This window comes from Meriones unguiculatus, chromosome 17, assembly GCF_030254825.1.
Source record: "Meriones unguiculatus strain TT.TT164.6M chromosome 17, Bangor_MerUng_6.1, whole genome shotgun sequence".
Classification (NCBI taxonomy): domain Eukaryota; kingdom Metazoa; phylum Chordata; class Mammalia; order Rodentia; family Muridae; genus Meriones; species Meriones unguiculatus.
Genome location: NC_083364.1, coordinates 60,568,700 through 60,587,239, shown reverse-complemented (window position 1 = coordinate 60,587,239; position 18,540 = coordinate 60,568,700). Strand labels below are relative to the sequence as shown.

The following is an 18,540-nucleotide window of genomic DNA, read 5'->3' as shown; positions in this document are numbered from 1 at the left end:
TGAAATGAACGTGCTGATGAGGGGGCATCTCCATTCAAACCACTGCTGTCACCTTACCTCATTTTATCATAGGTCTTATCAGTGGATGAGCTGGAAATGATGTGAAATGATCTCAGGCCTAAAGAATGACCATTTATGGCAGACTAGAAGTTCAGGAAGTCTGCCCTAGGACAGAAGGCATTTTGTTCAAGGGCCCCAGGAGTTTGAAACCCTATAGGAATTTTAATCTAGGCCTCTTTCAGGCTGCAGCCCACGAGCCCCATTTTACTCTTGTCCTTTAAGATCTCGGGAAAGTGGGGCACAGAGTGTGCATAACTGCTCACACAGCACCCTGCTGCCATTATTCTCATTCAACGCAAGGATTGTTGTTTATTTCATTATCAGAATGATGGAGCATTGGTCTTACATTCAGTTAATGACAGAACTCCACTTTCTGCGTATATTCAGAGATGATTAAAGATTTAGAAGAGTAAGCAGTTTTTTGCTCATCCACAAATCACATGTATCTTTGTAAGATCTTTCCGAGAACAACTCATTTGGTGATGATACCAAAGCAAATAATAGTTTTGTTTGTTTGTTTTTTTAATTGTTGGTGATGGTGGTGGTTGTGGTGTGTGTGTGTGTGTTTAAGGTTGGTTTGTGAGTAGTCAGTCAAGACAGAATGAGGAATTTTCTAGTTCAGGGTGGATGGGAGAAATACCACCAGAAGGAAATGGAGTTGTCAATTGCTAGTAGCCACCTCCAGGCAGTACTGAAGGGGTTTGAGTCATTGTTTTCCAATTTGTCTCTTCTCAGGTGACTTCTGCTCAAACAACTCATTAACTCCCTCCAAGGTTTCCCTTTTTTAACAACATGCCTTTCATTTGTTTAGTTAAGCGCTAGGCTTCAAACTCCCAAGTTGAAGATTACTTAAATATCTCCCTCCGGCCCCCTCCACACACACAGGGTTTGAAAGTACAGAAATCAGCATACAACACACCAAGACCACCTTCTCAGCACAGAGGAGATTTGCCCCAGAGATACAAAGGACAGGGGATAAGAGACAAAGACAGGAGACTGAAGATGAGAGAGAAAGAAAAAAGAACAAAGGAGAGGGGGAAAGGGGTGCCCCAGAGAGACAAAGGACTCCCTCTAGAAGAGACAGTGATCCAGACGAAATTGGCAGTTTATAAAGAGAAAAGGTGACACCTGTGTTGTTTTGATTGGGAATGTTAATTAGGCAAGCCAAAAAGGGCCTTTTGATTGCTGAATTTGAATACTTTGAGAGCTGGATTTTGGTGATCAGCCTCAGGGGGAGGAAGTGGCCAAATACCGGATGTCTAGCTTTAAGAATGTGATCTAATGCTTCAATGTGGCAGAGAGAATGGTGGAAAATCAAAGGCCTACCAAGGCCATACTTGCCATGCTCCGGCTTGTTAGAGCCCTTCAGGGTTTCTCTGTGTAGCCCTAGCTGTCCTGGAGTTCACTCAGTAGAAGAAGGAGGCCTCAAAGTGATCTACCTGCCTCTGCCTCCTGAGTGCTGGGATTAAAGGTGTACACCATCCATCTAATAACTTCTACTTCAAAGAGAAAATTAAACGGGGGCAGGAAGAGAAGATCCAAGGGCTGGGACTAGAACTGAGGCAAAGGCTGCTGTTTCCGGTAAGCAGGACTTGGAACTTCCCAGCTGGTATTTTGACAGCTGTCCCGTCACCCCTCCCCACTCCACCTTTGGCAGTAAGGGCTAGGTCAGCTTGCTCTTCCCATTGTTCTGATCAAAACTGTAATTTCGCTACAGTAGATGACACAATAGATCACACCTCACAAATTCTGTTTCACTTCATCCTCAGAGTTATCCATGAGAAGATGGCATCACTGTCTCATTTCACAAACAAGGAAAAGAACGTGGGACAGCTACTCAGGTCGACTTTTTTATTGATCCTGATTAAGTGTACCATAGGGCAAATAATCCACGTTCAGAAGTCTCTGATGAAGGCAGTGTTTAAATCTTTGCGTGATCCTCAGTATTTTTAGATCTGCTTGGCAGAGTCCTTCCAATGTGAGTTCTGATTAATCACTGCCACTCTGTTCTTGGACCTGGGACAGCATGAAATAAGCTGTGTGAAAGTGGGCTGATTTCATGACTGTCTCCTGAAACCAGGGAAGTAAACTGGTGTTAAAGATCCTCTTTTTTCTTAACTTAATCTGTCCTCATTGTTTGTTTCATTGATCCAAACAATAGCAAGGCTCTTCTTATCATTTAGGCTCAAATTAAGCATTCCTTCCTCTTGGAAGGAATGAAACTTAACTGGCAGCCATTGTCTGCCAAGCCTCCCTATTTCAGCATCTGGCATAAGGCACAACACTCCCACGACTGCGTAATTCTCAGAATTGGGTTATCCAAAGTATATTCTTGGAGCACCAGAAAAACAGAGGCACCAAGTACTTTTGGAGAAATTAACAAATTACTGTTTTCAACTTCAAAAAAAATGATTTGGGGGCACAAAAGGATTTTCGTTACTCTGTCACATCTAAAATTGGCTTTATTTCATCTTGCTTTATTTTTGGCACTGTGGGGGATTGAATAGAAGTCTTTGTGTACACTAGCAAGTGCATACACTGGCCTACAGCCACAATGCAACATTTTCTATTATTATTATTGTTATTATTATTATTATTATTATTATTAAGAGAGTCCTGGTAGGAAGATAGTATTGAACTTACTCTGAAGACCAGAAAGTCTTCAAGCTTGCCATTTTCCTGACTCAGCTATCCAAGTAGCTGAGATTATATTCAGGCAGGTACCACTTGGCCTGGTGGATTGGTGTTATTTTTATGTAGAATTACATAATAGACATGAATTCCATTACAGTTGACTTTGAGTCTCTGAAAGTTTTAATTTGTCAATCTTCGTAGTACCTCTTTACAAATACTTCCATTTTTCAGAAACATTTTAATAACAAGAAGGGCATCTATTATACTCAATTCTATTTTAGGGAATAAAAAACTGCAGAAACAAGAGAGAGAGAGACAAGGTCTTTCCCCTTAAAAGCCTCAGCATTCTGGACAAAAAAGGGCCATGCCTGGGTTCCTCAACACTCCTGTGAGTTCCCAGCTGGCTAGAATAAAAGAATTTCTATTGGCTGTACCCTGTGTCTGTGTGGTTGATTCTGGTGAGCCCCACAAAACAGTAAGCTGGCATTTGATTTCTTACACTGTTCATTTGGAAGGTGTTGGGCTCCACATTTATAGATACTTTCCTGTTCCTGTGCAGCCACCTCTGAACTCACCTTATACACACTCTAGCTGTGTTGTTTTGTTTTGTATTTTGTCTTATTTTTGTTTTTGTTTGTTTTCTGCTTCTACCCTTGTGGTACAGTTTGGCTCTTGAAAACCCATGTGTTGAAAGCCTGGAAACCATCCCATGGTGCTGTAGGAAGATGATGGAGGCATTTGTAAGTGTGACATAGTAGAGGGGACTTAAGGTCAGCTCGGTGTGCAGGTTGACCGGCCGTTAGGACTCAGGAGCCCTCCTCTCTTTCTTTACTTCCTTGCTGTACTAAGATGAAGAGTGAGTTTCCTCTGCCCTGTGCTTCTGAAACGTTGTACTGACTCTGCCATCCCAGGACCTAAGCAACTTCGCCACCAAAATAGGCTGCGCACTGAAACATCTTAAACGGAGTCAGAGTAAACCTCTCCCCTCCTTTAAATTGCTCAGTTATTTTGTCACAGTGAAGGAAATCTTACTTTCCTTCCTTGTAATTCTCTTTCTACTTGGTCCATGGAGTAATCCTTCAGAAAGAAGTTAGATTGTTTCCCTCCATGCTTCAAATTCTTTAGCTAACTTCATTCACATTTAAGGTAATCCAGACTCCTAATCCTTATCTTCAAGGTTCTATGAGATTCATGATCTAGCTCTTACTTTTGCTTACTTCCACTCAGATAACAACTCATTATACTGTGCTAACTCAAATATCAGGCTCTGGGTACACTGAGCTGTTTGTTGCCTTTCTCCTGCATGCAAAGCACATACTCACATAATGTTTGCATGAACTCTTCACTTGCTGTGCATGGATTGTCTAGCAGATCTAGGAGTTGAGTTTATATTTTAAAATGTTCTCACAATTTTCCTAAACCAGGTAGGATAAGTCAAACAGATATGAAGTGATTGCCATGAAAGGTTTTTGTTTTTTATACTTGCATGTCTCTAGAGTCAAGGCACATGCCAATAAGCGCCACATGGGAGAAACATGGGGATCATCCAGAACAGGAGAAACAGGAGACAAACTTGGCAAGAGACATGTGAACAAACAGTGGGGCAAGGAAAGGGAAAAAAAAATGGCTTAGGATTGGCTAATTTGAATATTTCCTAACAGGCTCTGCAAAATAGGGAGAGCGTCTTAAGTCTGGTAGTTGGCCCTGGGGTCATTCAGGCAGAGGACTTTTGGCCTGGAATTTCAGAGTTCAGTGGTGCTTATGTGATAGACTGGTTAGTTTGCATATGAGCAGCATGTTTTTCTATACCCAGGAATTAAACGACACTGGGAAAGAAGTCCCTCCCAAGTCCCTGAAACCCCAAAAGGCAAAGCACCAAAAACATAGAAAATGACTTTTGTGCAGTTTAATACTATAACTCCATAAAGGCACTGAAACACAGACGAAGACTTCCAGAAGCCACCTGCTTCCATCTAGAGACAAGAACACCTCTGTCTTTGACTTTGCAATTAAAGTTTGGCTTGAAATTTTTCCCTCTGGATTTGGGAACAGATACAGTTTTCTTACTCCTGTTTTTAGAGGGGGTGGGGGGAAATTGCAATTGTATCATTCTTTTTAAAAAATTTTTTTATTTTTAAATAATTTTACACATTCACTTGTATCCCAGCTGTAGCCCGCTCCCTCTTTCCCTCCTAATTCTCCCCTCCCTCCTTTATCTCCTCCCTGCCCCTTTCTGAGTCCACTGAGAGGGGGTGTCCTCCTCTCCTTCCAACTGGCCCTAGCTTATCAGGTATGTTCAGGATGGTTGCAATGTCTTTTATCTGTGGCCTAGCAAGGCTGCTCCTCCCTGCGGGGGGGGAAGCTCAATGAGCCAGACATTGAGTTCATGTCAGAAACAATTCCTGTACCCCTTACTAGGGTACCCACTTGGATACTGAGCTACCATGGACTATGTTTGAGCAGGAGTTGTAGGTTGTATCCATGCATAGTCCTTGGTTGGATAAACAGTCTCAGAGAAGACCCCTGTGCCCAGATATATTTGGACCTTGAGGGGCTGCCTGTCCCCTCTAGGTCATACTAATTCTTCCTTCCTTCATATGATTCCCTACACTCTGCCAAAGGCTTGGTTATGGGTCTCAGCATCTGCTTTGATACACTGCTAGGTAGAGTCTTTCAGGTGCTTTCTGTGGTAGGCTACTGTCCTGTTACTTGTTTTCTCCTACAATAGTTCCTAATGAAAATTGGCAAGAATATGGCTCTGAATAAAACTCCCCACTCACCCTAAGACTGACATTGGCCTTTATGCCTTTTGAAGGGAATCTTGAATGTCATTGCTCATTAAAGTACCTGTCCTTCTCTGAAGTCTAACTAAGCCCACATAGTTCCAACAACATAATTAACATGAGGGTGAAATGCCAGGGCTACAAAAGAGAACGGATTAGAAGGAGGCTTACGAGAAAGCTTCTGCCAAATGTAAGGATATTTAGAGCAAGATGCTCAGAAAAAGAAGAAAGCTCTCTCTCCCACAGAAGGGAAGAAAGAGTGCTAGACAATCTTTAGCTGCAGCTGCCACGCTGTGCTGTTGCTACTGTCTCATCTTCCTATTTGGTTAAATTTTTATAACGGCAAAACAGGAAAAATGTAACTAATAATAAAAATAAAAAATAGAACAACAACCACAAAACAAAAGGAAAAAATAGGTTATCAACACATATTGAGAGTTTAGTGCAATGATAAAAATTATGGAAGTCATAGAATCTCAGAGATTTAAAAGTTCTGAGTTACAAAATTAATTGTTAACCTACACAGAAATTAATACTGTAAGGTATTTATATGGTAAATACAGCCAACTTGTTCTATTACTAGACACCATGTGAGGTTAATTATAATGATGAATTGTAGGCTTCTAATTCAGTACTTTGGTCCAATGATAAAATTGTTGACTTTTTTTACCCCCAGAGAGAGAAAAAAAATCTTTTTAGAACCTCTCACCTGAATATCAGGTCAGCAATTTAAAGCCAGTATTTTATTTCATTTATTTTTATTTTTTATTTTTATTAGTTACATTTTATTAACTCTGTATCCCAGTTGTATCCTGCTCCAGCATTCCCTCCCAAACCCTCCCTCCCTCCCTCATCTCCTTCCTGCCCCTTTCCAAGTCCACTGATTGGGGGGGACCTTAAAGCCAGTATTTTAATCAACACATAGATAGCTGTGGCTATTTCCTGCTAAGAACTTGGATTGTCAAGTTTCCATGAATATATAAGCTATTTGGGGAGCTATCAGAAGAAGAAAAACAACAACAAAAACAATATGATTGACCGTGCCATTGAAATGTGCCTGAATATGTTATATATTAATATACTAAGATGTGATATTATGATTCTAGGAGTTCATATTACAGCAGCCCATTCATGCCAGCTAAGGTCCGGCTCTCTGTCTTCTTGCCCAGCATTTCTTACAAGTTGTTTTATCAGAGATGGTCCTGGACTGTTTCAAGATGGATGCCATTGCAACCTCTTAGCTATCAGTAAAACACAAACCAAAAAACAAATCTTCCCCCAGCCAGAAAGCAAGTGTGGTTACCAATGAAGAAACAACATGATATGAAGATGGGATAGGACACCCAATATACTGTTGGTGAGAATTTATATTAGCAAAAGTATTGCTAGACAGTGATGGCATACACCTTTAATCCTAGAACTCTGGAGTCAGAGGCAGCCAGATGTGAGTTCGAGGCCAGCCCTGGTCTATAAAGCAAGTTCTGGGACAGCTAGGGCTGTTACACAGAGAAATTCTCAAAGAAACATAATAATAATAATAATAGTTATATTGTTGCATTGTTATGATAATATAGCATTGTTATTGCTATTATTACAATATCTATGTAAATCAGTATAGTGGTTCCTCAAAAGACTGAGTAGTGTATGGCCATCTACTCTACTCCTGTTATCCAGTCAAAGGAACCAAGGCAGCATGGAATAGAGAAATGTGAACACTATTTACAATGGCATTATTCACAATAGCTGCTTTGGGCTCACCCGAATACCATTAGTGGTTGCTGGGTGTGGTGGCACGTGCCTTTAATCCTGGCATTCAGGGAGGCAAAGGCAGGCAGATCACTGTGAGTTCAAGGCCATCCTGGTTTCCAAAGGAATGCAGGACAGCCAAGGCTACACAGAGAAACCCTATCTTAGAGGGGAAAAACAAACAAAGAAACAAAAACACTGGAAGAAAAAACAAACAAACAAACAAACAAAAAACTTTGAACTCACAGAGATCTGCCTGTCGTTGCCTCCCAAGTGCTGGGATGAAGGGGATGTGTCCCCAGGACACACAGGATTCTGCAACTGTGAGAACAAGTGTTTGCTGTTTATAACAGTCCAATTTATAACGTTTTATTACATTGATCTCAGTGGTGAATGAGCACCACTGAGGCCGGAATCTTCGGATGACTAAGGCATTCTCCGATCCTAACACAGTGCATGCCCTAGTTAGAATCTCAGCAAGTACCTGTGATCTGAATCTTCTTTCCCCATGTTGCTTGTCAAGGCAGAAATTTCAACATTTGGACCTCTGCATGTCTGGCGCCCAGGATGCCCGTGTGCTGAACTTGCAATGGGTTCTCATATAAATGGATAAGTGGATGAAACCATTCTTGCATTCAGTGCACATTCAGTGCACATTCTGGTATGCTATAAAGTTTATCTGAAAACAAGCAGAATTGGGTTAACGCCAAAGGAATTTCTGTTGCAATAATTTGGTTGCAATAAAATGTGTTAAAAGAATTTTTGCATAGGCTACTTCAGTTAGAATGAGGACAAGCTAGCTAGCAAAGAGAAGGTCATTACAGGCACTAACCTTGAACAGGGACCAAATGCTACCCTGTTAATTCTGAAATAAAACAACTTTTAAAATAATGGCCAGTGATATTAAACTTTTAGCACAATCAAATATTAGGGAATGGGAGTATAGATGTTTCCAGGAACAATAAATAATGGTTGGTATTGAATTTAGCTTTGCAAGCCTGCCATGTAATGTGTTTCTAAACATTTTTCTCATGAAAATGGCTTTCATATGAAATCTTTTATATTTGTGGCTGATCTCTTGAGAGATTACAGACCACGTGGTTCCGTAACTGGATAAACAGAGAACCAAATCTGAAGAAACTTTGTTTTCTTTTTCTCTTTCAAAATTTTTTTTATTTTATTAAATGTCTTTAGGAGCTAGAGACAGGGATCTATCATCATAAGACACTGAAGAAGAAACAACAAAAAGCATTACATGTCCCTCACGAGAGCCACCCACCGTGTTGAAATTAGATTTGTCTAACTCTTAAGTTAAGTAGGACATCTTTCCTTATTGCTGCTTTTGAGCTACCAGGAGTGACAGACTCTCTGGTAAGCAGACAGGGAGAAGGGCGGTGGCTAGGTAACAAAGGCAGCAGGCTTCCTCCTTAGCCTCCTGACAGGAGACAAGGGCCTGCTAGCTTGTAACCTTCCTGATGCTGCGACCCTTTGATATGGTTCCCCAGGTTGTGCTGATGCCCAGCCATAAAATTATTTCGTCGCTACTTGTTAACTGTAATATCTAATCGCAGTGTAAGTATCTGCTATGAGGGCTATCTGATCCGTGAACCTTGTGGGGGTCTCGGCCCACTGGTTGAGAGCTTCTGGCTTAAGCCAAAGGCTTTTATGCTTTCCCTTGCTGACCAACTGTGGCTCAACAGGCACAAGGCCTGACCCTAAATTAAAAGACAAAAACTCTTCAGTTGCTTTAAAATCTCCAGTCTTTGGGGGGGGGGAAGGGAGTTTTTGGTTTTCTGAATCTCTCCCTGCTTCCAGAGGGTCTTTTTTCTCTGTAGTCTGCTGGATGTGTTTCCTCACTCCAATAAATACCTTTCTTTAACTGTTGATTTTTGTCTCAGCTGCTACCTGTTGAGCGTCTTATTTTCTTGCCCTTTGATTCTTTAACTGGCAGAGGAAATGAACCTGACCAAGACCCCTAGAGTGTATCATTTTTTCTTTATCATCATTATTACTTTACTTACTAGCATGTTTCTAACAATGTGCACTGGTTGGAGGCATTGTGAGAACCCAATCTTCCTTGCTTCAAAATCCTTTGTTTTTAGTAGCTCCGGACAGGACACAGATTGGGAAAGGCTACTCCAAGTGTTGGCCCCTCCTTCCTGTACTAACAACGGTGCACCCACCCTGCCTCAGGCTATGGTTTTCCTCACCAGCATGTTCCCACAGAAACTTTGTTCAAAAAAAAAAAAAAAAAAAAGCCTTTCTGAAAAGAAAGAAGCAAACACATCATTATTACTTACGAAACGTAACAATTGTGTCAAGTTTTGTTTCATTTTGTTTTGTTTTTCTACAGGCAGGAGTCCATGAAGGGCTTTCCTGTGAGAAGCACCAGCCCCCTCCTCACCTGCTGTCCCACGATACTTTGTGCTGTGGCTTTGGCCCAACTCAGATCTAGGTTTGAACCTAGATCCTGTTTTTGTTTTGTATTATCTCGGTTGTTCTTACCTGCCAGGCTGATTGCAAAGTGCCTGCCCTGTCCCCAGTGCTCTAGTGACTCCCGAGGTCTGACTGAGGCTCTTTTTTGTGCTTTCTTTCCTGAGCTTGTGTGGACAGATGATCATTAACAAGAATTGGCCTCAAATCTCTTTATGTAGTTTCAGTTGCCACTGCTGTAAATATTTTTCCATCTCAAGGAAGTAACGCAAACTTTGTGCTTGTTTTGGCGACCTAGTCACCTTTTGTTAGAGTGAAAGAAAACTTTTCAGCTATATAGGAGCCAACCCAATGTTAAAAGTTCAAAACAAAACCGGGAATGAGTCTGGAACCATGGTCCAAGCTCAATCATTAAACCGTTTGTTTTGTCTTGGGAGAATGAGAATTGAGTTCAACAAGCGAGAGCGGCATGGGGAAAAGAGGTGAATTAGTGGAAAAATAAGAGGAGAGGGGAGAAAGAATGGGGAATTGGAACGGGAAGAGAAGGGCGTGTTTAAGAGACTGCTCTCAGGCAGAGAAGCAGAAAGGTAAATTGTAGGTCTCTAAATAATCACCAAGTGCCAAGTGCCCCGCAGCTCCAGGGGTGGAATCTCTGCTGGGAAGCCTCAGGGCAGCAAAGGAATGCTAAGGGAGAAAAAGCACCATTGAAATGCAGACAAGGGATCAATCAGCAAGGGGACAGGGAAGGCTCCTTCTGTCACGAGCCTTTAGCACTTAGACCACAGGCTCTGGAGGGAGGCAACTGACTTCTGTCTGCCCTGGCACTGAGCACACTCATGCCTGGCAAACAGCCGGCACATGGTAAAGGTCTCTTTAATGACTCGGTGTGGAATGTGTTGATGACACAAAGGATGAATATTCAGTGGCTTGGGGAAAGGGAAGGGAAGGCCAGGATGACTAGGGATTTCACAAGTGAGGAGTGGGGGTGATGGAGAGTGATGGTGATCACTCTAAGGCTGGTTGGGCAGGAAGGCTGAAGAGATTTTTAGACTTGTTGACACAGTAACAAGCACTTGGAACAAGTAGGCTACTGCTAAGTGCATGCTGATCTGAATGCAGAAGATTTAATTAAAAAAGCAGTCTCTATGGCTGGAACTGCACCTTCGGAGAAATGGCAGGTAGAGAGAAAGTGTGGGAATGGACAGTTACCACCACATTTTCTTCAGCCTCTGAATCATACCGGAGAAGGGAACTAGAGACAAATTTTAAGTTCCCGGTATCGACATTTCATTACTTTCTAGCCTAAACTTTTGTCCATCTGCTTGATAGATATTTTAACTGCAGGACTCTTGGCTCTAAAGGGCAGAGGAAAAGTTAAAACATTTACCTTTGTCATCTACAGTCTATATAAAGAAATATTTATCAGTTAAACAAAATATGGAACATCTATAATCTCGGAGCTATTTGACCTGGTTAAAAGGCATTAATTTACCATGTAATAAGCACAGAGGCATGTAATTAAACCCTGCCTATTCCCATCTCTTTTTGCAGGGAAAATCACAGTGCATATGCTTCTTTTCATATCCTTAGACAAGCATACAGAAGGTCTTCCATATTATGGGATAATAGTAAAACAATGGTATAAATTAAAGCCATGAGTATTTGCCAGTTCTGACATACTGCAGACTGTTGTTTGGATCTCAGGATATTAACACTCAACTTAGTTAATGGGCTTGTCACAGGTTGTAATCATTTTGCTAATATTCAGGATTTACAGAATTTGTCCTTCTTAGGGTACAATGGCTACAAAAAAATGTTAACAAAATGGTACAGCAAAAGTGAAAACTAAGAAACAGATTCCTTTTCTTAAGTAAATAATTGTCAGATTGATTTTTTTTTTCTTATACTTCATATTTTCACAGCTGGGTTGTCAGCCTGAGATGCCATTGAAAAGCACCATATCATGAACTAAGTAACTTACAAACAACCTACCCTTAATCCTGGAGGCTAGAAGTCTGAGTTGAAGGGGACATCACAAACAGGGTCTACAGAATATTCTGCTTTCTGGCTGCAGACAGCTGCCTAATGTCTTTTTGTGGTAGAGTGAGGATGTCTTCTGGGACCCCTTCCCCAAGAACATTAATTTCATGCATGATGACTTCACCCTCACTACCCAATTCCAGATCAAAACCCCCACCTCTTACTAACTTCACATTCAGAGCTAGGATTCCACTAATGAAGCTGGCCGGGGCAGGGCACATTCCATTACAAATGGTTCTAAGGATCTCTGCCTCTGCTCTTAGTCATGTCTTATCTTGCAATGAACATTTACAGGTAAGGAGCAGAGATGGAAAATTCAAGCATTTGGCTTCCTCCTTCTGGGGAGCTGCTTTAGTCTGTGACGAGCTTTCTTTCTCTAGAGTGGCTACTGTACCTTAGGAACAGGAACCATACCTAGAGTGCAATCAGGCATGGCAAAGGGCACTGGGCCTGCTAGGAGGCCGGGTGGCTGGTATTCTGCAAACATGTTTGTATTAGTCTATGTTTTATTCATCCCTGGAGAAAACATTCTAAGTTGGGAAAGCTGGTCGTGAAACAATAGGAACCAGAAATGACTAATTCCATTTTATTCTATAATCTTATGCTCAACGTACCAGAGGCCCAACTGAGTTTTACAGGATCCCCGGTCAAACTTAGTACAGTGATAAAAGTTTTCCAGAAAAGTCATACGTACTCCAGAATAATAGACACCACTAATTTTTCTCACATGAATCATTGGTTAAACAGAAAAACGTTATGTCATGGGTTTGAAACACTTAATCTGGTATCATCCCATTGGTGACACATACTAACAGCAGGTAAGTTGTTTAATTTCTCTGGATGTGCAATTTGTCATCTGGAAAATGGGGATAGTGTTAGCCCACAAAGTTTCTGCAGGTGATAATGTACATAAAAGTTGTTTAGCATCCACCAGAATATAGCAAATGTTAGCTCACATTTGAGTGCATCCTGTGACCCACTGGCAGCTTCTCCTTTGACCACCCTCTTTTCTAAGGCATGATGGAAGAAGCTTGGAGATACCCAGGCATGCAAGAGCAGCGGTTTCTGATAGACTCTCCAGTAACAACCTTGTCTCTGTCATTGTCTCCCAACCTGTCCAGAAGCCTTCTAATAAACAGAAAGATATTGGGGTAAATATCTACTGGGGTAGGTATTATGAAAATTCACTTCAAGTTTGTAGATGGGTGAATCCCTCTGATTCTAAGGTTCAGAACAGCAGGCACACTGAATGCTGTCATGGTCAAAGTTCTAATGAAGGCGTTGCACACACGCCTTTACCACATCAGCTGCTATCTAGTCTTCTCTGGTGGATGACTCCCCATTCTTAATAAAAATTCAAGCGTCGAATGGCGGTACACACCTGTAATCCCAGGACTTGGAGGGTGGGGGAAAGAGAATATGGAATTCAAGGTTAGCTTTGGCCATATAATGAGTTTGAGGCCCGTCTGGGCTTCATAAGACCCTGCTGAAGAGGAAGAAGGGAAGGAATAGGAAGAGGAGGAGGAAAAGGAGGAGGAAGAATGGGAGGAAGAGGAGGAAGGAAGAGGAAGAAAAGAAAAAGAGGAGGAGGGAGAAGAAGAGGAGGAGGAAGTGGCGGCTGCTGCTTGTGGTTGCAGAATCTATCTGCAGCAGAACAAAACTAACAAAAACCATGCAAACACAAGGCAGGTTGCATTAGGTATGTTCCTAAGCACTTGAACGCTTAGATACCTAAGGTGAAAAAACAAGCCATCCTTTTTCTTTTTCAGTTACAGAAGTTATTGTGAACCTGGAACATCCAGAATATATATAATAGGGTAAGTCTAGCTTTGGAAGACACTTAGGATGAGAGACAAAAAAAGGAATAGGCTAATACTGTTAAGCATTAACAAACCAATACTCAACATGGAGGCATTTGTAACACTTTAAAAGAACACACACCATGGGACCAAAGTAGAAGCCAGAGACAGGCTCCACTACCTCCTCTCTCCTGAAAGTGGCCTTTTTCATAACTGAATAAAAGCTCAGAGCAGGTCGCTTTGTGTGTTGCTGTTTTGGAGACTGCTGTCCTCCTCTGACCCTAGGAAGGGAACCTGGCATTTCCTACTTTTTGTGATGAAGAGCTGCACAGCAAACAGAAAGGTTGTTCCTGTGTTGACCAGAGTAGCTGGGCACCGGCTGAGAGAACTACTCCCTTTCTCTCCCCTCCTCATCCCCTCCTTTTCTCCCTCTTCCTCCTTCTCCTCCTCCTCCCTCAGGCTTAACCTGTCTGTTGGACTGAGGCCAAACTGTCTTTGAAGGGGCACTTTCAGCAAGAATTTGAAATCCAAACCAGAAGTAACCTCGTAATTTTGATAGGAATCACTAAACAGTTCTCCCAAAAGGAAATACCGCTGGAAAGGTCTGTGAATATTTTTTCCAACACCTTTTGACAAAACTGGACTTCAGAATGCTTTAGTTTCTGTAAAGTTTATTTCTAATTGTTCATTTCTTTTTTATTAAACATTGATTGTATATCAGAACATTAAGGAAGAGATGGCTCAGTTGCTAATAGCCCTTGCTGCTCTTTCGGAGACCTCAGTTCACTTTCCAGACCCCACATGGTGGAATGTGACCCATCTTAACTGCAGTTCCAGGGGAAGCCAGGGCCTTCTTCTGGTCTCCTTGGACACTATATACACAGGAAGTGCACTTACATACATGCAGACAAGCAAAACAGTTCCTAAGGCTGTTGGTATAGCTAAGACAAATGCTAGAAGGTCCGTCACAGATGAGGGACTTTGTTACAAGACTTGGTCAGCTTTGAATTGCACTCAGTCTTTTACCCCTAGTCTGTAGCTCTTCTCTCCTGAGGTCATTTGATTGCCTGATGATCTATTTGAGCAGAGCCTAAAGGCTGAAGCTGTGAGCTGAATGCTATACAATGAATTATTTGACAAATGTTGATATGTAAAAGGCATTAAGAACCATGCAAGTATGAGGGTATTGAACATTGAGAAGGCTCAGTAGATAACCCCGTGGCCAAGGTTGACTACCTGGTTTAGATCCCCAGGTCCTATACAGTAGAAGGACAGAACCAAATCCCTTATGTTGCTCTCTAATGCAGTGCTTGTACACACATACAGAATGAATAAATAAATGTAATTAAAAGAACATTGGGAATTTTGCACATTTGTGAGCCATTTTATTAATTATTATAAGAATTAATTGCTATGAAGGCTGTGTCTTCACGGCTTTGTGGTTTATTTTTATTTTTTTTTTATGGACCCATAACAAACCTTTATATTTTCTGGAATATTATCCCTTCTGTTATTAAGTAGCAATGGTTTCCTGTTGTATTAATTATAGCTTCCACCAACCAGATGTTCCACGTGTTATGTGAATGGGAAGTGTTGGGACCATTCTCTACTTTGTGGAAGAAGAGAAAATCTGGTCCTTGGGACTAAGTTATCACAACCTTCGAAACTGTGGTTGGACTGTACAATGTAGGGACACTCTCATCTATGGAGTAAAACGGTCAGTTTCCTTAAAGACTCACAGTTCTTTTTTTTTGGCAAAATCTTCAAATTGGCAAAATCATTACAGCACATGCTTACATGTGCATAACTAGTTGAGACCTTGGTCTGATAGACTTTGGGAAAGCATGGTGCTCCCATAAAGACCCAAACTCCTTCCTAAGGAGATAGCCTTCCCCACGTACTCACAGTAGTAGATCACTGTACAGATGGCTTAGCACTGTGGCTTATTCTTTCTGAGAAGTAGTTGCTGTTGGAACTGGTGTTCACTGGAGATAAGACCCCCATGACAGCTAGAGGATGGAACCGGCAGGATCGGCGCATATGCAGAGGGAGGCTTAAATGGAATATAGAATCAGCTTGGTCAGTCAGTCTCAGCCTTGAAGGAGATAGTATTTCAAAGTGAACAACTTGCTGGTGGTGGCATACACGCCTTTAATCCCAGCAGTTGGGAGGCAGAGGCAGGTGGATCCCTGAGTTTAAGGCCATCCTGGTCTACAGGATGAGTTCCAGGATAGCCAAGGCTACACGGAGAAACAGAAACAACAAACAAACAAATTTCACAAAACTGAAAAACTCAAGCTTTAAGAAATGTTTTAAAAAAGCAAACTCTTAAAGAGTATTATTAAGTTAATGAGTTACAAAAGTAGACTGTCATGTTTCTGGGTATCTTCAGTTCCAGAGTTGGTCAACTATGATCTAATACACTGTTGTAGTGAGAACACTCGTATATGAGTAGGCCTCTCCCACAAGATGCAGACAGTCTTCCGTCAAGACGCTACAAAAGGCTGGGCTTGAATAGGACAGGTTTCCACAACCTATATGGAGGCACAGACAAACGCTACTCTCCTGATTCTTTCTCTAGACCAGTATGTTGGCTTTAGCATGCCAACACCCCCAGTTCTCAACCTTCTTACTGCAGCGACCCTTTAATACAGTTCCTGATGTTACGGTGACCCCTAATCATTAAATCATTTTTGTTGCTACTTCATAACTGTAAATTTGCTCCTGTTATGGATCATATGAAAGTACTTTTTGTGACAGGGGTTGCCAAAGGAGTCGCAACCCAAAGACTGAGAATCACTGCTCTAGACCTTTCATGTGGGCATGCTGGGGGGAGGGGAGGGAACTTGGCTCCTCCCCACTACTGGGTTTGCAGAGGTTCTAGCTCCATGAAGCAATATAATTTAACGTCAAATGGAATGCATCATTCATAAAACACAAGACTAACTAGCATGACCAGCCCCATATGTCTAAATATTTTTATGCCAGAGGCCTCTGATGGACGATCCTTCCTAACTCATTAGAATACATCTACAAAAAAAATGTTAAATTAAATATGTTTATGTTTTGAAAAAAAAAATTCTCCCAAACATCAAAAGCGTCGAAAACTATGGACCTACAAGCCTGGCTTAATCCTCTGCAATCTTTCATGAGAACTCAAAATATCTGCATGATAGCAACCATGCACCCTATACAACCATATGTCTTCAGTTTTTAAGCAGTGTTTTACAGGTCAAAACTTTCCATGTAGAAGTTACGTGCTCTAAAAAGAAAGTAGATTTTTGGTCTCTAGCACATGCATTTGAATCCCAGCTCCAACTTCTTCAGTTCTACCCGTGGGTAATTCTGGTTCACGCAGAGTAACCGAAGGACGCCGAAGGGCAGTGGCTTGTGGTGGCTCCTGGTTGGTAGCGCACAGTCTCTGCGTTATTTTTGAAGGTCTCCGTCTTGAATTGATAGTCTTGTGCTATGGGATTGAATTGATAGTCTTGTGCTATGGGAAGGGGAAGGGGAGGGAGAGAGACACAGTTTGCCTGGACTTCCACCCTTGTGTTTTAATAAGCACTAAAATGTTTATATTGTTTCACCTCACAGCTAATCAAAACGGAAGCACAGGGAGGGGGGAAACCACCTGGCTAAGATCACACAGCAGGCCAGCGGGAAAGGCAGCATTCCAAGGTAGGTGAGCAGCTGTTCCCTCAATCTTCGCAGACATGAAAAGTCATGGAGGTAACCTAAGAGCAGCCAGTGGCCTCCTCCTTTAGCATATTTCTTTGCAGATTAAACAATCAAGGTATATGTGACCGGAGATATAGCTCAGAGGTTAAGAGCACTCTCTGCTTTCCCACAGGTCCTGTCTTCAATTCCCAGCAACCACAGGGTGAATCACAAGAACATCTGGGGTATTCATATAGTATGAGCAGTTTGGAAGTATGAGGCAGGAGGATTGCCATGAGTCAGAAGCCAGCCTGGGCTACACTGCAAGACAAAAAGACCTTATATAACAGCAACAACACAACAAAAACAAAATGGAGGAGAGGCTAGACCTGCCCCTGCCATCCCCCCACTACACAGATGGGTATTCCAGTACCCCAGCATCTGAAGAAAGGGGAGCAAGCGTTCCCTAGATTACACAGCGTTCCCTAGATTACACAGGGAGATGCTGAGCAAAAACAATCGAACACACAAAACCTAGGGCATCAAAAGGGATACAGCACAGGATTAATTTTGAAGACCATGAAGAGAACATAAAAGAACTCAGCAGAAACTAAAAGAGTATGGTAATTCTCCAGAAAAACCTATCTAGATGGACAAATTCCAGGAATCTTTTTGACAACCCTGGTGTCCCAAGAGCAAAGCTTATAATTACAAAATCTATGTGAGTTATGTCAAAGGGCGTTTGTAGAACGGGCAGAGAATATGCATGATCCGTGCTGCTTCCTAGGGCTGTTGGAATAATTAAGAAAAATACCAGAAGGTCCATCACAGATGAGGGACTTTTTACAGAACTTGACGCATGGTCAGGTTTGAATTGCACTCAACTCCTTTCCTCCCAGTCTGTAGCTCTTCTCTCCTGAGGGTCATTTGATTGCATGTGATTATTTGACCGGGAGCCCAAAGGCTGGAGCTGTGAGTTGAATGCTAAACAATGACTTATTTGACAAACACTGACATCTAAAAAAGCATACAGGGCTATGCAAGGATGAGGACACTATTAATACAGACTTTTTCCAAAGGAGAGCTACAGAAAGAAAGAAAGGATGAAGGAAGGGAAGGGGGAAGAAAAGAAGGAAGGAAAGGAAAGGAGGAAGGAAGGGAGGGAAGGAAGAAGGAAAGGAGGGAGGAAGCCCCACCTTCATTCTTACAGAGGTTAACAGTTCCCTTTTAAGATACAAAATGTACCAAATGTCTACAGCTACTCCCTTTAACACTAACACTTTTTTTCTTTGAAGATCAGAGTCAGGAAATTGTGTAGCTTTGTGAACACCCCTCCCTTTCTGCTAGGGACCAAAATGCCCGCTGTGTCTGATGTCACAGACAGTGCA

The 18,540-nt window shown here is 41.9% G+C and overlaps 1 long non-coding RNA gene across 1 annotated transcript in view; it reads right to left on the bottom strand.

The window, feature by feature from the left end:
* Positions 1-9,387, bottom strand: part of LOC132648739 (uncharacterized) — a 36,861-nt gene extending 27,474 nt beyond the window's left edge. Inside the window, exons 1-2 of the long non-coding RNA XR_009587127.1 lie at positions 9,245-9,387; positions 7,708-7,902 (exon numbers count right to left, since the gene is read on the bottom strand). This is a non-coding gene — a long non-coding RNA (uncharacterized LOC132648739). The remainder of the gene's footprint in view (positions 1-7,707; positions 7,903-9,244) is intronic.
* Positions 9,388-18,540: the final 9,153 nt, after the last annotated feature.